The sequence below is a fragment of the Leuresthes tenuis genome, unplaced genomic scaffold (assembly GCF_036924035.1).
Source record: "Leuresthes tenuis unplaced genomic scaffold, fLeuTen1.0.hap1 SCAF_22, whole genome shotgun sequence".
Taxonomy (NCBI): Eukaryota; Metazoa; Chordata; class Actinopteri; order Atheriniformes; family Atherinopsidae; genus Leuresthes; species Leuresthes tenuis.
The window spans coordinates 20352230-20376799 of record NW_027325376.1 but is presented as its reverse complement, the minus strand read 5'-3'; the positions used below and the strand labels follow the sequence as shown (position 1 = coordinate 20376799).

Genomic DNA, 24570 nt, shown 5'->3' with positions numbered 1-24570 from the left:
GGCCCACCCGCTGCAATGAGCACTCTTCAGCCCTTTTAAATGGTATAACTTTGCACTCCCGCACGCTCCAGCAAGCACCATTCAAGCAACACCTTTGCACTCCAGCTTCAAACATAGGCACAGTCGCAACAAGTAAGGCGACTCTACTCAGAGAAGTCACTCTGCACAGTAACAAGATTTCTTTTGCACAGACAGAAAGGGCTTCACCCGCAAAGGTAAAGCCTTCCAAAAATAGAAACAACTCATTAGTGCTACTTTCCACGGAAGTCTTTAATAAAAGGCGAAAGAGTTGTACGTTATGAAGAGAAACCAGAGTATGATTATTCGTCACTGCGGGAGCAGGGCATCAGGCTAGTTGGCATAGCCACCTTCCCCATGGTGAGCTTTGCTTGGTTGAGACGCTTGCTCCCCCCCCTTGCTCCTCGGCTGACCAAGTAGGAACAATCGGGCCCTATTCGATGGCTGCCTTGTCTTTTACTCTGTGCAAAAGACAAGGCAGCCACAAACACCACGGGAACACCGTATTGAGGCTTTGTTCTGACAGCTCATTCGGTGTTGCGTATCTTTCAAGCAATTCTCCCGGTTAGCCCGCACTCGGTTCGCTCCCAGAGCCGTGTTAAAGTCTACTTCGCATTCACTCTCTTTTCTCAGCAGACTAAAAGAAACTTCTATCCTGCACCGCTGTTTGCTTGTTCACAAGAGCAGAGAAGAGTGCACCGTTCCCAGCGGCACTGCAGTACCGGGTCGATGCTTGGAGTGAACGGAGCAAGCTCCTTTTTCAACTCCTATTGCTAAAAATCCATTTAATATGTAGTCCTCGTATAGAGGACATATCAGATATTAAACTGATAAGAACAGATACTACACTTGATCTTAGCCAAAAGGCCGAGAAGCGATAACTGTCCACTGGTTCACGTCCGAGGGCCCTTCCTGGCACAATGCGCACTTGTGGCGGTGTTCTTTTTATGGCCATAGGTGGCCAGAGTGTCACTTTGCACCTCCGCCCACCCGCTGCAATGAGCACTCTTCAGCCCTTTTAAATGGTATAACTTTGCACTCCCGCACGCTCCAGCAAGCACCATTCAAGCAACAACTTTGCACTCCAGCTTCGAACATCGGCACAGTCGCAACAAGTAAGGCGACTCTACTCAGAGAAGTCACTCTGCACAGTAACAAGATTTCTTTTGCACAGACAGAAAGGGCTATGCATATGCACGTTATGAAGAGAAACCAGAGTACGATTATCCGTCACTGCGGGAGCAGGGCATCAGGCTAGTTGGCATAGCCACCTACCCCATGATGAGCTTTGCTTGGTTGAGACGCTTGCTCCCCCCCGTTGCTCCTCGGCTGACCAAGTAGGAACAATCGGGCCCTATTTGATGGCTGCCTTGTCTTTTACTCTGTGCAAAAGACAAGGCAGCCACTCGGCTCGCTCCCAGAGCCGTGTTAAAGTCTACTTCACATTCACTCTCTTTTCTCAGCAGACTAAAAGAAAGTTTCATCTTGGGCTCCCTGAAACTTCCATCCTGCACCGCTGTTTGCTTTTTCACAAGAGCGCACCGTTCCCAGCGGCACTGCAGTACCGGGTCGATGCTTGGAGTGAACGGAGCAAGCTCCTTTTTCAACTCCTATTGCTAAAAATCAATTTAATATGTAGTCCTCGTACAGAGGACATATCAGATATTAAACTGATAAGAACAGATACTACACTTGATCTTAGCCAAAAGGCCGAGAAGCGATAACTGTCCACTGGTTCACGTCCGAGGGCCCTTCCTGTTTATGTTTATGTTTGTGTATTTAGCAGACGCTTTTATCTAAAGCGACTTACAAATGAAGATTTAACAAGCTATATAAAGCTAACAATAAACTACATAGAAGGAACCCACTAGTCTGACTATGTCAGAGGTGACAGAGTAGAGACAGGGTGGGGAAGTACAAGGTAAGTGCTAGGATAGGAGATGCTCTCTGAAGAGCTGGGTTTTCAAGAGCTTCTTGAAGACAGACAGGGACGCCCCTGTTCTGGTAGCGCTCGGTAGGTCATTCCACCATCGTGGGACGACACGTGAATAGAGTTTGGATTGTCTTAGGCGTGGTGTAGGCACTGCTAGACGACAATCCTGGGACGAACGGAGGGACCGAGTTGTGACATAAGCCTTTGCAAGAGCATTCAAGTAGATGGGAGCCGTTCCATTAAGCACTTTGTAGGCTAACATCAGTGACTTGAATTTGATGCGGGCGGCTAAAGGTAGCCAGTGGAGTTCAATGAACAGAGGGTTGACGTGTGCTCTTTTAGGCTGATTGAAGACCAGACGCGCCGCCGCGTTCTGGATCATCTGCAGAGGTTTCACAGCAAAGGCTGGGAGACTAGTTAGGAGAGCGTTGCAGTAGTCAAGGCGGGAGATGACCATGGCCTGCACCAGGAGCTGGGTGGCATGTTGGGTCAGGTATGGTCTGATCTTTCTTATGTTTAGTAATGCAAAGCGGCATGAATGAGCAACCGCGGTAACGTGATCTTTGAAGGTTAGTTGGTCATCAATCATGACACCCAAGTTTCTAGCAACCTTTGATGGAGCAAGAGATAGGGATTCGGTTTGGATGCAGATGCTGTGTTGTATGGTTGGTTTGGCTGGAAAGACAAGCAGTTCAGTTTTTGGAAGGTTAAGTTGGAGATGATGGGCTTTCATCCATGCTGATATGTAAGAGAGACAGTCTGAGATTCGTGCTGAGACCGTGTGGTCATCAGGTGGGAATGACAGATAGAGCTGGGTATCATCAGCATAACATTGGTATGAGAAGCCATGTGATCGGATGATCTGTCCCAGTGAGTTGGTGTATATGGCAAAGAGAAGAGGTCCCAGTACTGAGCCTTGGGGGACCCCTGTGGCAAGGTGGAGTTCTCGCTGCAGAAGTGTGACCAAGCCAGGATACTTTGAAGGACCGACCAGTGAGGTATGATTCAAACCAGGAGTGTGCTCTCCCTGTGATGCCCATGCTTGAGAGCATGGACAAAAGAATACTGTGGTTGACAGTGTCAAATGCAGCCGATAAGTCGAGCAGGATAAGTACAGAGGACTTAGCTGTCGCTCTGGCTTCTTTTAAGGCTTCTGTCACAGCTAACAGAGCCGTCTCGGTGGAGTGTCCACTTTTAAACCCAGATTGGTTTGGGTCAAGGAGGTTGTTATGAGAGAGGTAATCGTTGACCTGCTTAAAGACCACCCTTTCAATGATTTTAGACAGAAACGGGAGGAGAGAGACCGGCCGATAATTCTCCACATGAGTTGGAGGGAGGGAAGGTTTCTTGAGCAGCGGTGTAACCTGAGCTTGTTTGAATGTGGTAGGAAATGTGCCCGATGTCAGTGAAGCATTAATCACATGCGTGACTGCTGCAGTTACAGTAGGAGCAATGGATTGGAGAAGATTAGTAGGAACGGGGTCCAGCGGGCATGTAGTAGGACGGCTACATATGAGAAGTTTAGACACACTGCTCTGAGTCAGAGGGGTAAATGAGGAAAATGATGCAGTAGGACTTCTGCATGCAGATTTTATGGTAACAGGTTTGGTAAACTGTTTGCTTATAGCTGCCACTTTGTCAGTAAAAAATGAGGCGAAGCTGTCTGCTGTTAGATTGGTAGCAGGTGGCGGAGGCGGAGGATTAAGTAGAGTTTTGAAGGTGGAAAAAAGGTTCCGGGTGTCAGTAGTACTATACATCTTGTTGATGTAGAAAGACTTTTTTGCATCAGTGACACTGGATGCGAATGATGACAGTAGCACCTGGAATTTAGCTAGATCTTCCGGATCTTTTGACTTTTGCCATTTCCTTTCGGCAGCCCTTCCTGGCACAATGCGCACTGGTAGCGGTGTTCTTTTTATGGCCATAGGTGGCCAGAGTGTCACTTTGCACCTCCGCCCACCCGCTGCAATGAGCACTCTTCAGCCCTTTTAAATGGTATAACTTTGCACGCCCGCACGCTCCAGCGAGCACCATTCAAGCAACAACTTTGCACTCCAGCTTCGAACATCGGCACAGTCGCAACAAGTAAGGCGACTCTACTCAGAGAAGTCATTCTGCACAGTAACAAGATTTCTTTTGCACAGACAGAAAGGGCTTCACCCGCAAAGGTAAAGCCTGCCAAGAATAGAAACAACTCATTAGTGCTGCTCTCCACGGAAGTCTTTAGTAAAAGGTGAAAGACTTGTACGTTATGAAGAGAAACCAGAGTACGATTATCCGTCACTGCGGGAGCAGGGCATCAGGCTAGTTGGCATAGCCACCTTCCCCATGGTGAGCTTTGCTTGGTTGAGACGCTTGCTCCCCCCCCTTGCTCCTCGGCTGACCAAGTAGGAACAATCGGGCCCTATTCGATGGTTGCCTTGTCTTTTACACTGTGAGAAAGACAAGGCAGCAACAAAAACACCACGGGAACACCGTATTGAGGCTTTGTTCTGACCGCTCATTCGGTGTCGCGTTTCTTTCAAGCAATTCTCCCGGTTAGCCCGCACTCGGCTCGCTCCCAGAGCCGTGTTAAAGTCTACTTCGCATTCACTCTCTTTTCTCAGCAGACTCTTGGGATTTTATCTATAAAATGAATTCATTCACTCAAACTATGTTAAAACTGCTTTGTCCTTCATATTTACCATGTCTAGAAAGATTTAAACAAAAAAAACAATGTTGTACTTTGCAATAAAAGAAAGAGCAAATCTAAAGTTTCAGTAATCCAAGAATAAGCTTACTTTCATGAGTTCTTCACGATTTCGGATTTTGCTATAAAATGAATTCCTTCACTCAAACTAAATTAAAACTGCTAAACCGCTAATCTGTTACATGTAAGGCAGATGTCAAATTCACCGAAATAGGATCTAAGGGTATTCGGCCAATCGAGCTGTAGCAGCTTTGGTAAAAGAGTATAAGTTGAAGAGTTTGTGAATAAAGGTGTGTGCACACATAGTGAGCTGTAGGAAAATAGGCAGAGAGCAATGCCGGCAGGGGTATATGTTCTTGTATGTTGTCTGACTGTTTGATTTGAATGTGTTGTGTAAGTGTCCTGTTGAATGTTACATGTTTGGGCTTTGACAAGCTTCACTGTGGTTGTTAACTGTGTGGTGTGTCCTGAAATGTTATATGTTTGGGCTGTGTGACATGCTTAATGCTTGTCAGTAGCTACCCACTTATTCATATATAGCAACTGACAACATAAGAAGTCCGGACATACTTTGATAGTAGTTGTAGAAGTATCCTTATTGATTATAGATAAACTAATTCATAGTGATAGAACAGAGATGAACAGGTGCCTGCACATGTCTCACGAAAATAAAATGGGTGTATGATTGCTGACGGCAGAGCAATACTGCCAAACTTATGAGTTCTTGTGGCAAACTTGATTCAGTGTCTTGACGTGTATACGCTGTTTTGCTGACTTGATTGTCACAAGAAACAAAGTGTGTTTGATAAGATCCGACCATTTTATTACAGGAGGATCAGTATGTATGGATTCTGATGTGACTGATAAACCCATTCGTATCTTAAGCATAATCTAATACGTGAGAAAACGCCCTGGCACACAATCAAAAAATAAAAAGAGAGCGGTTTTGTGTCCCCACAGTCCATAATGTAGAAAAGAGAGAAAAAAGCCTTTCTGAATTGATGTGTGTGCTCACAGTGCAGAGTGTAGAGAAAAGAGAGAAAAGAAAGCCGTTTTGGTGTCACGGGTGTTGTGACTTACACACACACATTTCTGAATTGAGAAAAGAAATTATTTTAGAGGAAGCAGTAGAGTTTAGATCCCACATTTGTTGATAGGCATTCATTTATTTTTTCTTTTAATCAGTTTTAAAGTGAATACTAACTGAGAAATGAAAAAGGTGAAGAGTTTAGAAGCTTGGTTCAAGAGCAAAACTTGGTTTATGATCAGCTGAGTCTCTAAACAGAACAGCAAAGGGCTTCATCGAACATTTAAAAAAGATTCAGATTGTTAGAATATCCAGAATCTATAGGAATGGTGGTGATTACTCTTATTTTCTAGAATGGAAATAACTGCACCATGTCTGTTTTATGAATTTAAGGGGCTAAAAAGTTTTGTTCTCGTTTTTCTATGATTAACCGAATGTATGTGAGAGTCCAAACAGTTAGGGCCGAGCGCTGGACCTTCCAAAAAAGATGAGACAGGCTGGACCCGTGCCATACTAGTTAAGACCTGCCTGTGGATAACAGGTTCTTTAAACTCTCACACACACAAACTCACACACACGTTCGCACACATACACCCATACACACACACATTCTTGAGCTTGCTGCAAGATTAAACCTTTGCATTAACTGACTCCAGCAACTCTGAGTCTCATTGAGAGAATTTTCTCAACAATTGGGTCCTCAAACCAGATCTCAACGTTTTTTCCGCCGTCCAGGGTCGGAGCTGAAACCGTGCACGGGGGAGTCCAGTACTCCTAATGAAAGACCCCCTGCTGAATTGCGGTAATTAGGGGCCAGTGTCCACTGAAAGGGGGAAAAAGTGACGAGATCGTACTTTTGAATCAATGGCCAGAAGCCATTGGCAGTGCAGACATCAACAATTATGGTGTTATTTCACCCATTAACACTTAAGGTACCTCATGCAGTGGCTGTGATATGGTTACTTAACAAAATATCTTTACCAGACATCTCTCCTACATAACTGTTCTTCTTTCACAGCCACACCTTGTTGTCGAGAGATATGCTACACTTAATCCATCCACACTGCTACCTACCCCACAGATGGAAAGCCTCATGATTGCATGTCAGAAATAACCATCAGTGTTTTACCCAGGCCAGACTTAACTGATATACGTTATGAAAATGTAGAAATAACTATATATATTCGACAGGTCAAGCAAAAAACCCTGATGGCACAAATGGTACAGGATTTGCAGTAGTAACAGAAACCGAAGTTTTCTTAAAACAACCACTACCAAAAAATTACTCTGTTCAAGCAGTCGAATTGGTAGCTTTAACTGAAGCTTGTAAATTAAATAACAAAAAGGTTGTTAACGTTTACACTGACAGTCAGTATGCCTTCTCAACTGTACATGTGCTAACACAGCATTGGAAAAACAGGTATGTTGACATCCACAGCTAAATGTTTAAACTGCAAATATTTTAGCATTATTAGATGTTATTCAATTGTCATCTACAGTAGACTCGTATGAATGAATGAAAACCATACTGCCCAAGAATTTGTTTAAATATGCTGCAATTGAGCCATGGACCATGTCATGTCTCAACAGGAGGGATGGAAGCAATAATGAACAAGGTTTTTACAGCATATGGTTTTAGTAATTATTGAATTTTTTTTTTTAGAATAAATAAATTAATAAAGTTTTGTCTAGCAGGTCAAATATGTGCAAAATACAATCCACAGGGCAATCTAAGACCAAAAGAAAGATAATTCCCTAAGCCAGTGTATCTTTTTCAACATATTTGTTTGGATTTCATTATTTCATTATTGTGTAGATTTCAATTAACTAAATTAATGTTAAGAGAAACGATTCTGCTCGTTGACAACAGAGGTTTTTACCAAATGGACTGAAATATTTCCATGTGCACAAGCAGATGCACTCTCAGTAGCAAAAGCACGGGTAAAATAAATCATTTCTAGATTTGAAATTCCTGAAAAGCTCTTCAGTGATAATTTGACACACTTTGTAAACAATGTCATCTCACTGATGGCAAAAAAACTAAAATAGACCTTAGAAACCACTGTGCATATTATCCACAATCAGCAGGTTTCGTGGAGAGACACAATGGAATAATTAAGTCAAGACTGAAAAAAATCATGGAAGAAATGGGAAATATTGGGTTTACTTTTTACCATCCTAAAAATGCATTTAGCACAAGATGAACTCCATTTGAGAAAAGGTATGGAAGACCATTTGTACTCCCACAGTCAAAACACAGTCATCAACTGACATGATGAAGAAAAAAAGAAAAAGAGAAGAAACCTTAGCAGAATACAAATATTAACAAGTAGAGAGATTTCTTCTGTTTAGTCTGTTTCAGGTGAACCGGTGAAGGAATCTCTGAAGACAGTAAAACCCAGGGACTGGATCATCATCAAAGTGATAAAGAAAAATAACTGGTCCAGCCCAAGGGGGGAAGGTCCATTTCAGGTACTACTTACATCACCCACAGCAGCTGAAGGACTTCTTGGATTCACTTATCACATTGTACCACGACCTTTAGAAGTAGGGAAAGATTAGATACCCACCACTGTTTTCTGAGGCAAAAGTCTGACTACAAAGGGGAATTCTCTCTACAGGAGGGAGTTCATCTCAACCTCAGTGAAGAAAACAACGGCTAACATGAGAACATAGGGTGTGACTAAAATAAGACAGGGAAAATGGATGGACAAAGGCCGTGGCATCCATTCAGATTACCAGGATTTTGTGGGTTAAGAGGAACCAGCTGTGTATTATTAATCATTACTCTTATTATAGTATTCCCAATTTTATGGTATGAAGCATGGATTAGCAGAAATAAAGATGATGAAGGACAGAGTACCACCACTGTCCCCTTGACATAGAAAGTGCCACACTAGTAATAACATTTATTTAAACTTGGAGATAAATGGAGAAAATAATCTCATATACAATAGCTGAGACAGAAAAAACAGAAAACTTTTGAAGACACGATTAAAACAACATTTAGAACATACAATAAGCTTAAAAGGAGTGACAAATCTGCGACTGCGAAGGCATAGAAGTCTAATTAAAAACAGGAGCAGTAGGACAGACTTTTGTGAAATCTGAGTAAGCTCTGGGAATCAAATTTAGATAATGATCAGACTTGGCCTTTCTTATTTCTGCTGTACATTTATTACTAAGCTTCCTAAAAGCAAGGCAATGACCCGGGTCCCTCATATGCCCAGCTAGCATCCAAGGTTTATTTATTTTTTAAGTCATTTTAAGTCATTTTTTAAGTTCTGTCGAAAGCCAGGGACTAGACCTGTTCTAAGTTCTATACTTTTTAAAAGGGGCGTATTTATCATCTATGGAATTAGAAGATTTACAAAAAGTGCTAGATCTTCATCTGGGATTTTAACAGTGTCATGAGTATAACTATTCAACAGATCAGCTAAAAAAAAGCCTGCTCATGGAGATGTTTCAGGATCTGGATACCAAGCGTGGACCTAATGTTTTCATTTTTGCAATTCTGATAGAGGCTATTGAGCAGTGATAACTAACACCAAGTTAAGATACTGCGGATTTTCTACCTTTGATTTGTTAAGATTGAGCCAATCAGGGACAACCTTGAAGGATCTCTTAAGTTTGGTTTTGTAGGATCAGTAATTACCTGAGAAAGGTTGATATTGGTACACACCTTTTTTAAATGATCAGAGGCAGAGTTCAACTTGTTTAAATTAAATTTGCCACACAGAGATTGGGTTTAGGCCACATGCACACAGAATGACATCAACAAATATAAGAAATACTAAACATTTACACATAGATTTTTGAACACATGCAGAGGAATGATACTTTGAAATGTGCTCATTGCGGAGTTATGATCAGTTGAGTAATGAAGGTTGAACTATTCTGGGAAAGAGGTTCTATTCCCAGCATCATGATGGACACTCCTGATATAGAAGGTTTTGCTAACGCATTGGAATTGTTTTACTATTTTCATATGCATGTGCAATGAAGAATTGATTGCTGCTGATAAATGCATAGAAGAACAGCTTACACATAGATGCTCACATATAGGCTGCTGAATGCAATGAAGACCTGCTTATCCAGTAAAGTTCAATGTCAATGTGTAATATTCAATTAGAATTTACAAAACAGTGAAGTTAAACAATGAATGGGTCCATAGTCGGTATGAGAAGACTACAGGAATATTTACCTGGGTGTACGTTCAAACAGAGATGAGAAAATTGCGATAAATAATTGTTTGTTTGTTTGTTAGTATGTATATGAATGTTATGTGTATAAACTGTGTTGAGTTGTAGTTATTCAGTAGTGTCTCAGTGAAACAACCGACGGGGGAAGCCTTGCGGTGACAACAAAAGCAGTGTTTTACTGATCAGTCAAGTTGCTCCAGTGTACTCCATACAAACTGGTTGGCTACTGAAGGGATAGAAAATGGGGAATACTTGTTTTAAAGCAAACAAGGAACTAGATGGGAAAAATACATGTTTTAACGGGACCCAGACAATATTAAATACTCAGACAGATGGGAGAAGAAGTGTAGTTTTGTAGGAAATCACAAAATTATTACATAAAATTAGTGAAATCAATTGAAGAATGCCTTTCCGAAGAGCTGTTTACCACAGATGAGCAGCTTTGCGACCAAGCACATGGTAGATCGCTTTACTGCCAAAATTATCTAATTTAATGGATTGGTTTAGACATGCATAACAGCATTTTAAGAACAAAGAGAGAAACAAAAAGGGACAACGCTTCATGGTGGAAGGTGATGTATAAATAACTGTGTATATGATGAAGGAGAGACCATTTGAGCAGCACAGCCATTTCGCAGCACAGGGACAGCAGTCCAAATTAAATGATCTCCCACGTGGTATCACCTGTCACACTGTGTCAAGGCATCAAAAGAAGAAAAAATCACCAAACTCAAGGACAAAGAGACGAAGACTCCGGTGAACGAAGAGAGAGGACTGACAAACCAGAAATACAAAAGGATGCTCGATATCAAGATCCAGAAGAAGAGGCTAACAATGCCACGAACACTTACGATGCTGGGAATGATGCCAGCAATGAACAGAGAAGAAGATTCAGTGTCATCAATCTGCAACACGTGCCTTTAATGAGGGGGTGAATATAGAATCCTCAACGATTACAACGTCTCTGGGAACTGTGACAACAACAAGGTTTAAACCATTTTGATATATATTGTAACCTATTGGCTAAGGAAAAGTGCTGAAAATGAGGTAAATCTAATCCACCACTGTCCTTGGTCTTCTGTAGGGTTTTTAAACTAATACATGGTTGTTTGTTTTTGGAGATGCATGAATCTAGTGACTTAAACCAAGTAGCAGATGGTTTTATGGGGATCATTGAGAACAAATAATTAACTTTTGGTAGTATCATCATTTTAATGGTTGTAACTCTCCCCATAAGTGATATAGGTAAGGACTTCCAACGAGAGAGATCGTCCTCTACTGTCTTTAATGATTGCACATAATTTAGCTTTGTTAGCTCTGAGAGCCTGGAGGAAATGTTTATGCCTAAATATCTAATATTTCCTGACTGTAAAGTGATCACAGGTATATTCTGGACTCTACAGTTAATGGGCAGAACTGTGGTCTTAGACCAATTGATAGAGTAGTCAGAAAGTGCTGAGAATTTATTTATGAGTGTGATCGTGTGAGTGAGAGACGTTTGAGAGTTGTGAAGGAAAAGTAAAACATCATCAGCATAAAGACTTATTTTATGCTCAATATTTTGGGATTGGATGCCTTTAATATTTCTATCTTGTCTGATAGAAGCTGCTAAAGGTTTGATGAAAATAGCAAAAAGTGAGGGAGAAAGTGGGCAACCCTGTCTTGTACCTCTCTGTAGACTGAAGCTTGGGAGAAGTTTGATCATTTGTCCTGACACTTGCATTTGGGGAGCTATATAACATCCTTATCCAGTTGATGATGTGTGACCCAAACCCGAATTTGTTTAATGCTGCGAATAAAAATTTCCAGTTCACTCCATCAAATGCTTTTTCTGCATCTAGAGAGTCGATTGTGGTTTCCAAGTTGTTGATGGTAGAATAGTCTATGAGATTAATGATCCGGTTTGTGAACGAACTGTTGTGCCTACAAATGAAACGTAGAATTTGAAACGGGACAAATGAACGAAGACCCAAGGAGTTGTGTCGTAAACAAATCAATACTGTTTCCTGTGCGAAGACCTGTCAGCCGAGGAGTTGAGTCATGAACGAATCAAAACTGTTCCCTGTGCGAGGACCCGTCACCCGAGGAGTTGAGTCGTGAACGAATCAATACTGTTTCCTGTCCTGCTGACTGAGCTTATGAAGCTGCCGCCTGCCATGTGGTGAGGAAGGGTACTGCATGAAAATGAACGAATCACTCACTGAGACAACTCGTTACTCCCGAGTCATATAAAAAATTAGTTCATATCGAACAAATCGCTCTTGAACGACACATCACTATCTATTTGACGAGTTATGCATGAATTCGGATTTTGCAATAAAATTAATTACTTCTCTCAAACCAAGTTCAAACTGCTTTGTCCTTCATATTTATCTACTTCTAATCTAGTTTCAACAATAAACAACACTTTATTTTGTAGTATGAAAAAGAACCAGACCTAATTTTCAGCAATAAGCTTCTCTCGAGGAGATATGAAGGAATACATATTTTGTTATAAAATGAAATCTTTCTATCAAACTGACTTAAAACGGTTTGTCCTTATTTCTTCACTTCTGATGAAGTTTCAACAATAAACAACAAACTTTGTATTATGAGAAAGAACCAGACTCATTCTTCAGGAATCCGAAAATAAGCTCTATTTTACGAGTTATGCACGAATTCGGATTCTCCTATAAAACGAATTCCTTAACTCAAACCAAGTTAAGACTGCTTTGTCCTTCATATTTATTCATGTCTAATCAAGTTTCAACGATAAATAACGTTGTACTTTGTATAATGAGAAAGAACTTCTTCAGCAATAAGCATCTCTCGACATATGACGAAATACAGATTTTGCTATAATATTAATTCCTTCTGTCAGCCTGACTTAAAACTATTTGTCCTTCTTATTTATCCACTTCAAATCAAGTTTCAACAATTAAAAAAAATTTGTAGTTTGAGAAAGAACAACTTAATCTTCAGCAATCAGTATAAAAAGAGGGTAAGAAAAGGTGCAAATGCCAACCATACATCACTAAAAGGTGGAGCGGAAGTATTCGGCTGCAAGTAGGTGTGAATGTTCGACCATAATTTGTAAAAAGCGGGTAAGAAAAGGTTCGAATGCCCAAATATATATTAACAAAAGTGGGAGGAGAGGTCTTCGGATGAGAGTGGGTGAGAATTTCCAACCATAATCTATAAAATGCGGTGAAAAAAAAGTGTGAATGCCCCATAGAACACTAAGGTGGAGCAAAAGTGTTCCGCTGCAAGAAGGTGTGAATGTCCGACTATATTTGGTGAAAAGCAGGTGAAGCAAGGTCTGAATGCCCAACCTTACATCATCAAAAGCGAGATCAGAGGTGTTTGGCTGCAAGAAGGCCATAGTTTGCCAAAAGCGGGTAAGGTGCGAATGACCGACTAAATATAAACAAAAAAGGGGCGGAGGTCTTCGGATGCAAGTGGGTGTGAATATCCCACCATACAAGTATGCTGGAGAGGAAGCTGTGAATGGCCGACCATAGTAAAAAGCGGGTGCGACAAGGTGTGAATGTCCACCCATAACTAATGAAAAGCGGGCAACAAGTAGGTTCGAATGCCCAACCATACATCATCAAAAGCAGGAGTGGATGTCTTCGGCTACAAGAAGGTTTGAATATCCGACCATAGTTTGTAAAAAGCGGGTAAGAAAAGGTTTGAATGCCTGAACATACACCATCAAAACTGGGAGCGGAGGTGTTCTGCTGTAAGAAGGTGTGAATGTCCGACCATAGTTGGTAGAAAGCGGGTAAGAAAAGGTTAAAATACCCGACTGTACACAATCAATAGCGGGAGTGGAGTTGTTCGGCTACTAAAAGGTGTGAAAGTCCGACCATGGTTTGTAAAAAGCGAGTAAGAAAAGGTGCGAATGCCCGACAATGTATGATCAAAAGCGGAAGCGGAGGTGTTCGGCTGGAAGAAGGTGTGAACGTCCGACCAAAGTTTGTAAAAAGCAGTTAAAAAAAGGTTAGAATATCCAGCCAAACATAATCAAAAGCGGGAGCAGAGCTGTTCGACTGCAAGTAGGTGTGAATGTCCAGCCATAATTACTCACAAACGGGTAAGAAAAGGTAGTATTGCCAGACCATACATGATCAAAACAGGGAGCGGAGGTGGTTCAGCTGCAAGATCTGATTGTCCAACCATAATTTGTAAAAACCGGGTAAGAAAAGGTTCGAATGCCCGAATATATACCATCAAAAGCGGAAGCGGAGGTGTTCGGCTGCAAGAAGGTGTGAACGTCCGACCAAAGTTTGTAAAAAGCAGTTAAGAAAAGGTTAAAATACCCTACTGTACACAATCAATAGCGGGAGCGGAGTTGTTCGGCTACAAGAAGGTGTGAAAGTCTGACCATAGTTTATAAAAAGCGGGTAAGAAAAGGTTCGAATGCCCGAACATACACCATCAAAGGAGGGAACGGAGGTGTTACGCTGTAAAAAGTTGTGAATGTCTGACCATAGTTGGTAGAAAGCGAGTAAGAAAAGGTTAAAATACCCGACTGTACACAATCAATAGCGGGAGCAGAGCTGTTCAGCTACTAACAGGTGTGAAAGTCCGACCATGGTTTGTAAAAAGCGAGTAAGAAAAGGTGCGAATGCCCGACAATGTATGATCAAAAGCGGAAGCGGAGGTGTTCGGCTGGAAGAAGGTGTGAACGTCCGACCAAAGTTTGTAAAAAGCAGTTAAAAAAAGGTTAGAATATCCAACCAAACATAGTCAAAAGCGGCAGCAGAGCTGTTCAACTGCAAGTAGGTGTGAATGTACAGCCATAATTACTCACAAACGGGTAAGAAAAGGTAGTATTGCCAGACCATACATGATCAAAACAGGGAGCGGAGGTGGTTCAGCTACAAGATCTGATTGTCCAACCATAATTTGTAAAAACCGGGTAAGAAAAGGTTCGAATGCCCGAATATATACCATCAAAAGCGGAAGCGGAGGTGTTCGGCTGCAAGAAGGTGTGAACGTCTGACAATAGTTTTTAAAAAGCGGGTAACACAAGGTGCGAATGCCCGACAATGTATGATCAAAAGCGGGAGCGGAGTTATTCAGCTGCAAGAAGGTCTGAATGTCGCACCATAATTGCTAGAAAACATGAAAGAAAATTTTCGAAAATCAAACCGCACATGATCATAAGTGGGAGAGGAGGTGTTCAGCTGCAAGAAGGTGTGAATGTCCACCTATAATTCCTGAAAAATGGGTAAAAAAAAGGTACGAATGCCCAACCATACATCATCATAAGCAGGAGTGGATATGTTCGGCTACAAGAAGGTGTGAACGTCCAACCAAAGTTTTTAAAAAGCAGTTAAGAAAAGGTTAGAATATCCAACCAAACATAATCAAAAGTGGGAGCAGAGCTGTTCGACTTCAAGTAGGTGTGAACGTCAGATCATAATTTGCAAAAAGCTTATGAGAAAGGGTGAGAATGCCCGACTATACACCATCAAATGCGGGAGCGGAGTTGTTCGGCTGTGAGTAGGTGTGAATCTCCAACCATAATTGCTGAAAAATGTGTTAGAAAAGGTAAGAATGCCAGTCCATACATCATCAAAAGCGAGAGAGGTGGTGTTCGGCTGCAAGTAGTTGTGAATGTCCAGCCATAATTACTCACAAACGGGTAAGAAAAGGTAGTATTGCCAGACCATACATGATCAAAACAGGGAGCGGAGTTGTTTAAGCTGCAAGAAAGAGTAAATGTCCGCCTAAAGTTCAAATATATTCACAAAAGCGGGAGGAGAGGTCTTCGGATGAGAGTGGTTGAGAATTTCCAACCATAATCTATAAAATGCTGTGAAAAAAAAGGTGTGATAGAACACTAAAAGGTGGAGCGGAAGTGTTCGGCTGCAAGAAGGTGTGAATGTCCGACTATATTTGGTGAAAAGCAGGTGAAGCAAGGTCTGAATGCCCAACCTTACATCATCAAAAGCTAGATCAGAGGTGTTTGGCTGCAAGAAGGCCATAGTTTGCCAAAAGCGGGTAAGGTGCGAATGACCGACTAAATATAAACAAAAAAGGGGCAGAGGTCTTCGGATGCAAGTGGGTGTGAATATCCCACCATACAAGTATGCTGGAGAGGAAGCTGTGAATGGCCGACCATAGTAAAAAGCGGGTGCGACAAGGTGCGAATGTCCACCCATAACTAATGAAAAGCGGGCAACAAGTAGGTTCGAATGCCCAACCATACATCATCAAAAGCAGGAGTGGATGTCTTCGGCTACAAGAAGGTTTGAATATCCGACCATAGTTTGTAAAAAGCGGGTAAGAAAAGGTTCGAATGCCCGAACATACACCATCAAAAGAGGGAGCGGAGGTGTTCCGCTGTAAGAAGGTGTGAATGTCCGACCATAGTTTGTAAAAAGCGGGTAAGGAAAGGTGTGAATGCCCAACAATGTATGATCAAAAGAGGGAGCGGAGGTTTTCGGCTGAAAGAAGGTCTATATGTCCATCAATAATTACTAGAAAACATGAAAGAGAATTTTCGAATATCAAACCGCACATGATCATAAGCGGGAGAGGCGGTGTTCAGCTGCAAGAAGGTGTGAATGTCCACCCATAATTACTGAAAAATGGGTAGGAAAAGGTGCGAATGCCCAACCATACATCATCAAAAGCAGTAGTGGATGTGTTCGGCAACAGGAAGGTTTGAATGTTCGACCATAGTTTGTAAAAAGCGGGTAAGAAAAGGTTCGAATGCCCGAACATACACCATCAAAAGCGGAAGCGGAGGTGTTCGGCTGCAAGAAGGTGTGAACGTCCGACCAAAGTTTGTAAAAAGCAGTTAAGAAAAGGTTCTAATATCCAACCAAAAATAATCAAAAGCGGAAGCAGAGCTGTTCGACTGCAAGTGGGTGTGAATATCAGATCATAATTTGCAAAAAGCTGATGGGAAAGGGTGAGAATGCCTGACTACACACCATCAAATGCGGGAGCGGAAGTGTTCGGCTGTGATTGGTTGTGAATGTCACACCATAATTGCTGAAAAATGTGTTAGAAGAGACTAGAATGCCGGATAATACATCATCAAAAGCGGGAGAAGTGGTGTTCGGCTGAAAGTAGGTGTGAATGTCGAGCCATAATTACTCACAAACGGGTAAGAAAAGGTAGTATTGCCAGACCATACATGATCAAAACAGGGAGTGGAGGTTTTCGGCTGCAAGAAGGTCTGAAAGTCCAACCATAATTTGTAAAAACCGGGGAAGAAAAGGCTCGGAAGCCAGACTATACACCATCAAAAGCAGCAGCGGAGGTTTTCGGCTGTAAGAAGGTCTGAAAATCCACCCATAATTACTGAAAAATGGGTTTGAATATCCGAGCATAGTTTGTAAAAAACGGGTAAGAAAAGGTTCGAATGCCCGATTATACACCATCAAAAGAGGGAGATGAGGTGTTCCGCTGTACGGAGGTGTGAATGTCCGACCATAGTTGGTAAAAAGCCGGTAAGAAACAAAAAAAACAACGTTGTACTTTGCAGTAAAAGAAAGAGCAAATCTAAAGTTTCAGGAATCCGAGTGTAAGCTTGCTTTCATGAGTTCTGCACGATTTCGGATTTTGCTATAAAATGAATTCCTTCACTCAAACTAAATTAAAACTGCTTTGTCCTTCCATATTTATCAATGTCGAGATAGATTTAAACAAAACAAAAAACCACGTTGTACTTTGTAATATAAGAAAGAGGAACACTGAAGGATCAGGAATCCAAGAATAAGCTTTTCATGAGTTCTACATATGTTGGGATTTTGTTTTAAAATGAATTCCTTCACTCAAACTATGTTAAAACTGCTTTGTCCTTCATATTTATCAATGTCTAGATAGATTTAAACAAAAAAAACAACGTTGCAGTAAAAGAAAGAGCAAATCAAAAGTTTTAGGAATCCGAGAATAAGCTTATTTTCCTGAGTTCTGCACGATTTCGGATTTTATGTATAAAATGAATTCCTTTACTCAAACCAAGTTAAACGTGCTTTGTCCTTCACATTTATCAATGTCTAGATCGACTTCAACAAAGAACAACATTGTATTTTGCAGTAGAAGAAAGAGCAACACTGAAGGATCAGGAATCCGAGAATAAGCTTATTTTCATATGTTCTGCATGATTTGGGATTTTATGTATAAAATGAATTCCTTCACTCAAACCAAGTTAAACCTGCTTTGTCCTTCATATTTATCAATGTCTACATCGACTTCAACAAAGAACAACATTGGATTTTGCAGTAGAAGAAAGAGCAACACAGAAGGATCAGGAATCCGAGAATAAGCTTCTTTTCATACGTTCTGCATGATTTGGGATTTTATGTATAAAATGAATTCCTTCACTCAAACCAAGTTAAACCTGCTTTGTCCTTCATATTTATCAATGTCTACATCGACTTCAACAAAGAACAACATTGGATTTTGCAGTAGAAGAAAGAGCAACACAGAAGGATCAGGAATCCGAGAATAAGCTTCTTTTCATACGTTCTGCATGATTTGGGATTTTATGTATAAAATGAATTCCTTCACTCAAACCAAGTGAAACCTGCTTTGGCCTTCATATTTATCAATGTATTGATCGACTTCAACAAAGACCAACATTGTACTTTGCAGTAAAAGAAAGAGCAAATCAAAAGTATTAGGAATCTGAGAATAAGCTTATTTTCATGAGTTCTGCACGATTTCGGATTTTATGTATAAAATGAATTCCTTCACTCAAACCAAGTTAAACCTGCTTTGTCCTTCATATTTATCAATGTCTAGATCGACTTCAACAAAGAACAACATTGTATTTTGCAGTAAAAGAAAGATAAAATCAAAAGTTTTAGGAATCCGAGAATAAGCTTATTTTCATGAGTTCTGCACGATTTCGGATTTTATGTATAAAATGAATTCCTTCACTCAAACCAAGTGCAAACTGCTTTGTCCTTCATATTTATCAATGTCATGATCGACTTCGACAAAGAACAACATTGTACTTTGCAGTAAAATAGCAATACGTTCCTTTTAGGAGTTTTGCATAATTTCGGATTTTGCTATAAAATTCATTCCTTCACTCAAACCAAGTGGAAACTGTGGAAAGAACAATGTTGTTCTTTGTTGAAGTCGATCTAGACATTGATAAATATGAAGGTAAAAGCAGTTTTCACTCGGTTTGAGTGAAGGAATATATTTAATAGCAAAATCCCAAATCATGCAGAACTCCTCTAAAGGAACGTATGGCTTAATCACAAGTGTGGTTCTTTCTCATTCAGGGTAATATGAGGAAGTTTATGCTTCAAACATTTTTAGACATGGATAACTATGAAGGACAAAGCAGTTTTAACATAGTTTGAGTGAAGGAATTTTAAAACAAAATCCCAAAACATGCAGAACACATGAAAAGCTTATTCTCGGATTCCTTATCCTTCAGTGTTGCTCTTTCTTATATTGCAAAGTACAACGTGGTTTTATGTTTTGTTTAAATCTATCTCGACATTGATAAATATGGAAGGACAAAGCAGTTTTAACTTGGTTTGAGCAAAGCAATTCATTTTATAGCAAAATCCGTAATCGTGCAGAACTCATGAAAGCAAGCTTATACTCGGATTCTTGAAACTTGAAATATTTCAGTCCATTTGGAAAAACCTCTGTTGTCACTGAGCAGAATCGTTTCCCTTAACATTAATTTAGTTCAATGAAATCTACACAATAATGAAATAATGAAATCCAAACATCGATCCATCCATCTATCCATCCATCATCTGCCGCTTATCCGGGGGTCGGGTCGCGGGGGCAGCAGCTTGAGCAGAGAAACCCAGACGTCTCTGTCCCCGGCCACTTTCTACAGCTCTTCCGGGGGGACCGCGAGGCGTTCCCAGGCCAGCCGAGAGACATAGTCTCTCCAACGTGTACTGGGTCTCCCCCGGGGTCTCCTCCCAGTGGGACGGGCCCGGAACACCTCCCCAGGGAGGCGTCCAGGGGGCATCCTAACCAGATGCCCGAGCCACCTCATCTGACTCCTCTCAATGCGGAGGAGCAGCGGTTCTACTCCGAGCCCCTCCCGGATGACTGAGCTTCTCACCCTATCTCTAAGGGAGAGCCCAGACACCCTGCGGAGGAAACCCATTTCGGCCGCTTGTATTCGTGATCTTGTTCTTTCGGTCACTACCCACAACTCGTGACCATAGGTGAGGATGGGAACAAAGATTGACCAGTAAGTAGAGAGCTTCCCCTTCTGGCTCAGCTCCCTCTTCACAACGACGGGTCGTGCAGAGCCCGCAACACTGCAGACGCCGCACCGATCCGCCCATCAATCTCCCGCTCCATTCGTCCCTCACTCGTGAACAAGACCCCGAGATACTTGAACTCCTCCACTTGGGGAAGGATCTCATTCCCGACCCGGAGAGAGCATTCCACCCTTTTCCGGCTGAGAACCATAGTCTCGGATTTGAGACTTTTACTAAAGACTTCCGTGGAGGTGCTGATTCTCATCCCAGCCGCTTCACACTCGGCTGCGAATCGCTTCAGTGAGAGCTGAAGGTCACGGCCTGACGACGCTAACAGAACCACATCATCTGCAAAAAGCAGAGACCCGATTCTGAGATCGCCAAATCGGACACCCTCAACGCCCTGGCTCCGCCTATAAATTCTGTCCATAAAAGTTAGGAACAGAATCGGTGACAAAGGGCAGCCCTGACGGAGTCCAACTCTCACCGGAAACGTATCCGACTTACTGCCGGCAATGCGGACCAAACTCTGGCACCGGTCATACAGAGACCGAATGGCCCCTATCAAGGGGTCCGGAACTCCATATTCCCAGAGCACCCCCCACAGGTCTCCACGATGGACACGGTCGAACGCTTTCCACAAAAACACATGTAGACTGGTTGGGCGAACTCCCATGCACCCTCCAGGATCCTGCCGAGGGTATAGAGCTGGTCCACTGTTCCACGGCCAGGACGAAAGCCACACTGCATCTCCTGAATCTGAGGCTCGATTATCCGACGGATCCTCCTCTCCAATACCCCCGAATAGACCTTACCAGGGAGGCTGAGGAGTGTGATACCCCTATAGTTGGAACACACCCTCCGGTCCCCCTTTTTAAAGAGGGGGACCACCACCCCAATCTGCCAGTCCAGAGGCACTGTCCCCGATGTCCACGCGATGCTGCAGAGGTGTGTCAGCCAAGACAGCCCTACAACATCCAGAGCCTTGAGAAACTCAGGACGGACCTCATCCACCCCCGGGGCCTTGCCACCGAGGAGCTTTTTGACCACCTCGGCAACCTCAGCCCCAGAAATGGGAGGCCCCGTCTCCGAGCTCTCCGACTCTGCCTCTTCCGAGCACGTGTTGGTAGGATTGAGGAGTTCCTCCAAGTACTCCCCCCACCGACTCACAACATCCCTAGTTGAGGTCAGCAAAGCCCCGTCCCCACTGTAAACAGTGTTGACTGTGAGCCGCTTCCCCCCCCTGAGACGCCGGATGGTGGACCAGAATCTCTTCGAGGCCGTCCGGAAATCGTTCTCCATGGTCTCACCGAACTCCTCCCAGGCCCGAGTTTTTGCCTCAGCAACAGCCGAAGCCGCGGCCCGTCTGGTCTGTCGGTACCTATCAGCTGCTTCCAGGGTCCCACTGGCCAAAAAGGCCCGATAGGACTCCTTCTTCAGCTTGACGGCTTCCCTCACCACTGGTGTCCACCAGCAGGTTCGAGGGTTGCCGCCACGACAGGCACCGACCACCTTACGGCCACAACTCCGATCAGCTGTCTCGGCAATGGAGTCACGGAACATGGCCCATTCGGACTCAATGTCCCCCACCTCCCCCGGGATATGGTTGAAACTCTGCTGGAGGTGGGAGTTAAAGCTCCTTCTGACGGGGGATTCTGACAAACGCTCCCAGCAGACCCTCACAATACGTTTGGGCCTGCCAGGTCTGATCGGCATCCTCCCCCACCAGCGGAGCCAACTCACCACCAGGTGGTGATCAGTTGACAGCTCCGCCCCTCTCTTCACCCGAGTGTCCAGGACATACGGCCGCAAGTCCGATGATACAACCACAAAGTCGATCATCGAACTGCGGCCAAGGGTGTCCTGGTGCCAAGTGCACATATGGACACCCTTATGCCTGAACATGGTGTTCGTTATGGACAGTCCATGACTGGCACAGAAGTCCAACAACATAACACCACTCTGATTCAGAACGGGGGGGGCCGTTCCTCCCAATCACACCCCTCCAGGTCTCACTGTCATTGCCCACGTGAGCATTGAAGTCCCCCAGCAGAACGAGGGAGTCTCTGGTAGGAGCACTCTCCAGTGCCTCCCCCAGAGACTCCAAAAAGGGTGGGTACTCTGAACTGTTGTTTGGCGCGTAAGCACAAACAACAGTCAGGACTCGTCCCCCCACCCGAAGGCGGAGGGAGGCTACCCTCTCGTTCACTGGGGTAAACCCCAATGTACTGGCACACAGCCGGGGGGCAATAAGTATGCCCACACCTGCTCTGCGCCTCTCACCACGGGCAACTCCAGAGTGGAAGAGAGTCCAACCCCTCTCAAGAGGACTGGTTCCAGAGCCCAAGCCGTGCGTTGAGGTGAGTCCGACTATAACTATAACTATAACATATTTGAAATCCAAACAAATATGTTGAAAAAGATTATCTTCATTTTGGTCTTAGATTGCCCTGTGGATTGTATTTTGCACATATTTGACCTGCTAGACATAACTTTATTAATTTATTTACTTGTGCAAGCTTTGCTTTGTCCTTCATATTTATCAATGTCTAGACCGACTTCAACAAAGAGTAACATTGTATTTTGCAGTAGAAGAAAGAGCAACACTGAAGGATCAGGAATCCGAGAATAAGCTTATTTTCATACGTTCTGCATGATTTGGGAATTTGCTATAAAATTATTTCCTTCACTCTAACTATGTTAAAACTGCTTTGTTTTAAACTCATAAATTTGGCAGTATTGCTCTGCCGTCAGCAGTCATACACCCATTTTATTTTCGTGAGACATATGCAGGCACCTGTTCATCTACTGTTCTATCACTATGAATTAGTTTATCTATTATCAATAAGGATACTTCTACAACTACTATCAAAGTATGTCCGGACTTCTTATGTTGTCAGTTGCTATATATGAATAAGTGGGTAGCTACTGACAAGCATTAAGCATGTCACACAGCCCAAACATATAACATTTCAGGACACACCACACAGTTAACAACCACAGTGAAGCTTGTCAAAGCCCAAACATGTAACATTCAACAGGACACTTACATAACACATTCAAATCAAACAGTCAGACAACATACAAGAACATATACCCCAGCCGGCATTGCTCCCTGCCTATTTTCCTACAGCTCACTATGTGTGCGCACACCTTTATTCACAAACTCTTCAACTTATACTCTTTTACCGAAGCTGCTACAGCTCGATTGGCCGAATACCCTTAGATCTAATTTCGGTGAATTTGTCATCTGCCTTACATGTAACAGATTAGCGGTTTAGCAGTTTTAATTTAGTTTGAGTGAAGGAATTCATTTTATAGCAAAATCCGAAATCGTGAAGAACTCATGAAAGTAAGCTTATTCTCGGATTACTGAAACTTTAGATTTGCTCTTTCTTTTATTGCAAAGTACAACGTTGTTTTTTTTGTTTAAATCTTTCTAGACATGGTAAATATGAAGGACAAAGCAGTTTTAACATAGTTTGAGTGAAGGAATTCATTTTATAGATAAAATCCCAAGAGGCTGCTGAGAAAAGAGAGTGAATGCGAAGTAGGCTCTGGGAGCGAGCCGAGTGCGGGCTAACCGGGAGAATTGCTTGAAAGAAACGCTACACCGAATGAGCGGTCAGAACAAAGCCTCAATACGGTGTTCCCGTAGTGTTTTTGTTGCTGCCTTGTCTTTTGCACAGAGTAAAAGACAAGGCAACCATCGAATTGGGCCCGATTGTTCCTACTTGGTCAGCCGAGGAGCAAGGGGGGGGGAGCAAGCGTCTCAACCAAGCAAAGCTCACCATGGGGAAGGTGGCTATGCCAACTAGCCTGATGCCCTGCTCCCGCAGTGACGGATAATCGTACTCTGGTTTCTCTTCATAACGTACAAGTTTTTCACCTTTTACTAAAGACTTCCGTGGAGAGCAGCACTAATGAGTTGTTTCTATTTTTGGCAGGCTTTACTTTTGCGGGTGAAGCCCTTTCTGTCTGTGCAAAAGAAATCTTGTTACTGTGCAGAGTGACTTCTCTGAGTAGAGTCGCCTTACTTGTTGCGACTGTGCCGATGTTCGAAGCTGGAGTGCAAAGTTGTTGCTTGAATGGTGCTTGCTGGAGCGTGCGGGAGTGCAAAGTTATACCATTTAAAATGGCTGAAGAGTGCTCATTGCAGCGGGTGGGCCATAGTAAAAAGCGGGTAAGAAAAGGTGCGAATGTCAAACCATACATGATCAAAACAGGGAGCGGAGGTGTTCGGCTACAAGAAGGTTTGAATGTCCGACCATAGTTTGTAAAAGGCGGGTAAGAAAAGGTTCGAATGCCCGAACATACACCATCAAAATAGGGAGCGGAGGTGTTCCGGTGTAAGACGTGTGAAAGTCCGACCATAGTTGGCGAAAAGCGGGTAAGAAAAGGTTAAAATACCCGACTGTACACAATCAATAGCGGGAGCGGAGTTTTTCGTCTGGAAGGTGTGAACGTCCGACCAAAATTTGTAAAAAGCAGTTAAGAAAAGGTTCGAA

The 24570-nt window shown here is 42.8% G+C and overlaps 5 non-coding genes across 5 annotated transcripts; 1 reads left to right on the top strand and 4 right to left on the bottom strand.

Moving 5' to 3' along the window:
* Positions 1 to 205: 205 nt before the first annotated feature.
* Positions 206 to 318, bottom strand: LOC140282426 (U5 spliceosomal RNA). The gene has a single exon (XR_011909862.1). It is a non-coding gene; the product is annotated as a U5 spliceosomal RNA (small nuclear RNA).
* Positions 319 to 706: 388 nt separating this feature from the next.
* Positions 707 to 897, bottom strand: LOC140282411 (U2 spliceosomal RNA). The gene has a single exon (XR_011909849.1). It is a non-coding gene; the product is annotated as a U2 spliceosomal RNA (small nuclear RNA).
* A 652-nt stretch (positions 898 to 1549) lies between these two features.
* Positions 1550 to 1740, bottom strand: LOC140282476 (U2 spliceosomal RNA). Its single transcript, XR_011909906.1, has one exon. It is a non-coding gene; the product is annotated as a U2 spliceosomal RNA (small nuclear RNA).
* Positions 1741 to 4108: 2368 nt separating this feature from the next.
* On the bottom strand, positions 4109 to 4222 carry LOC140282477 (U5 spliceosomal RNA). Its single transcript, XR_011909907.1, has one exon. It is a non-coding gene; the product is annotated as a U5 spliceosomal RNA (small nuclear RNA).
* A 19691-nt stretch (positions 4223 to 23913) lies between these two features.
* LOC140282472 (U5 spliceosomal RNA) lies at positions 23914 to 24027 on the top strand. The gene has a single exon (XR_011909902.1). It is a non-coding gene; the product is annotated as a U5 spliceosomal RNA (small nuclear RNA).
* Positions 24028 to 24570: the final 543 nt, after the last annotated feature.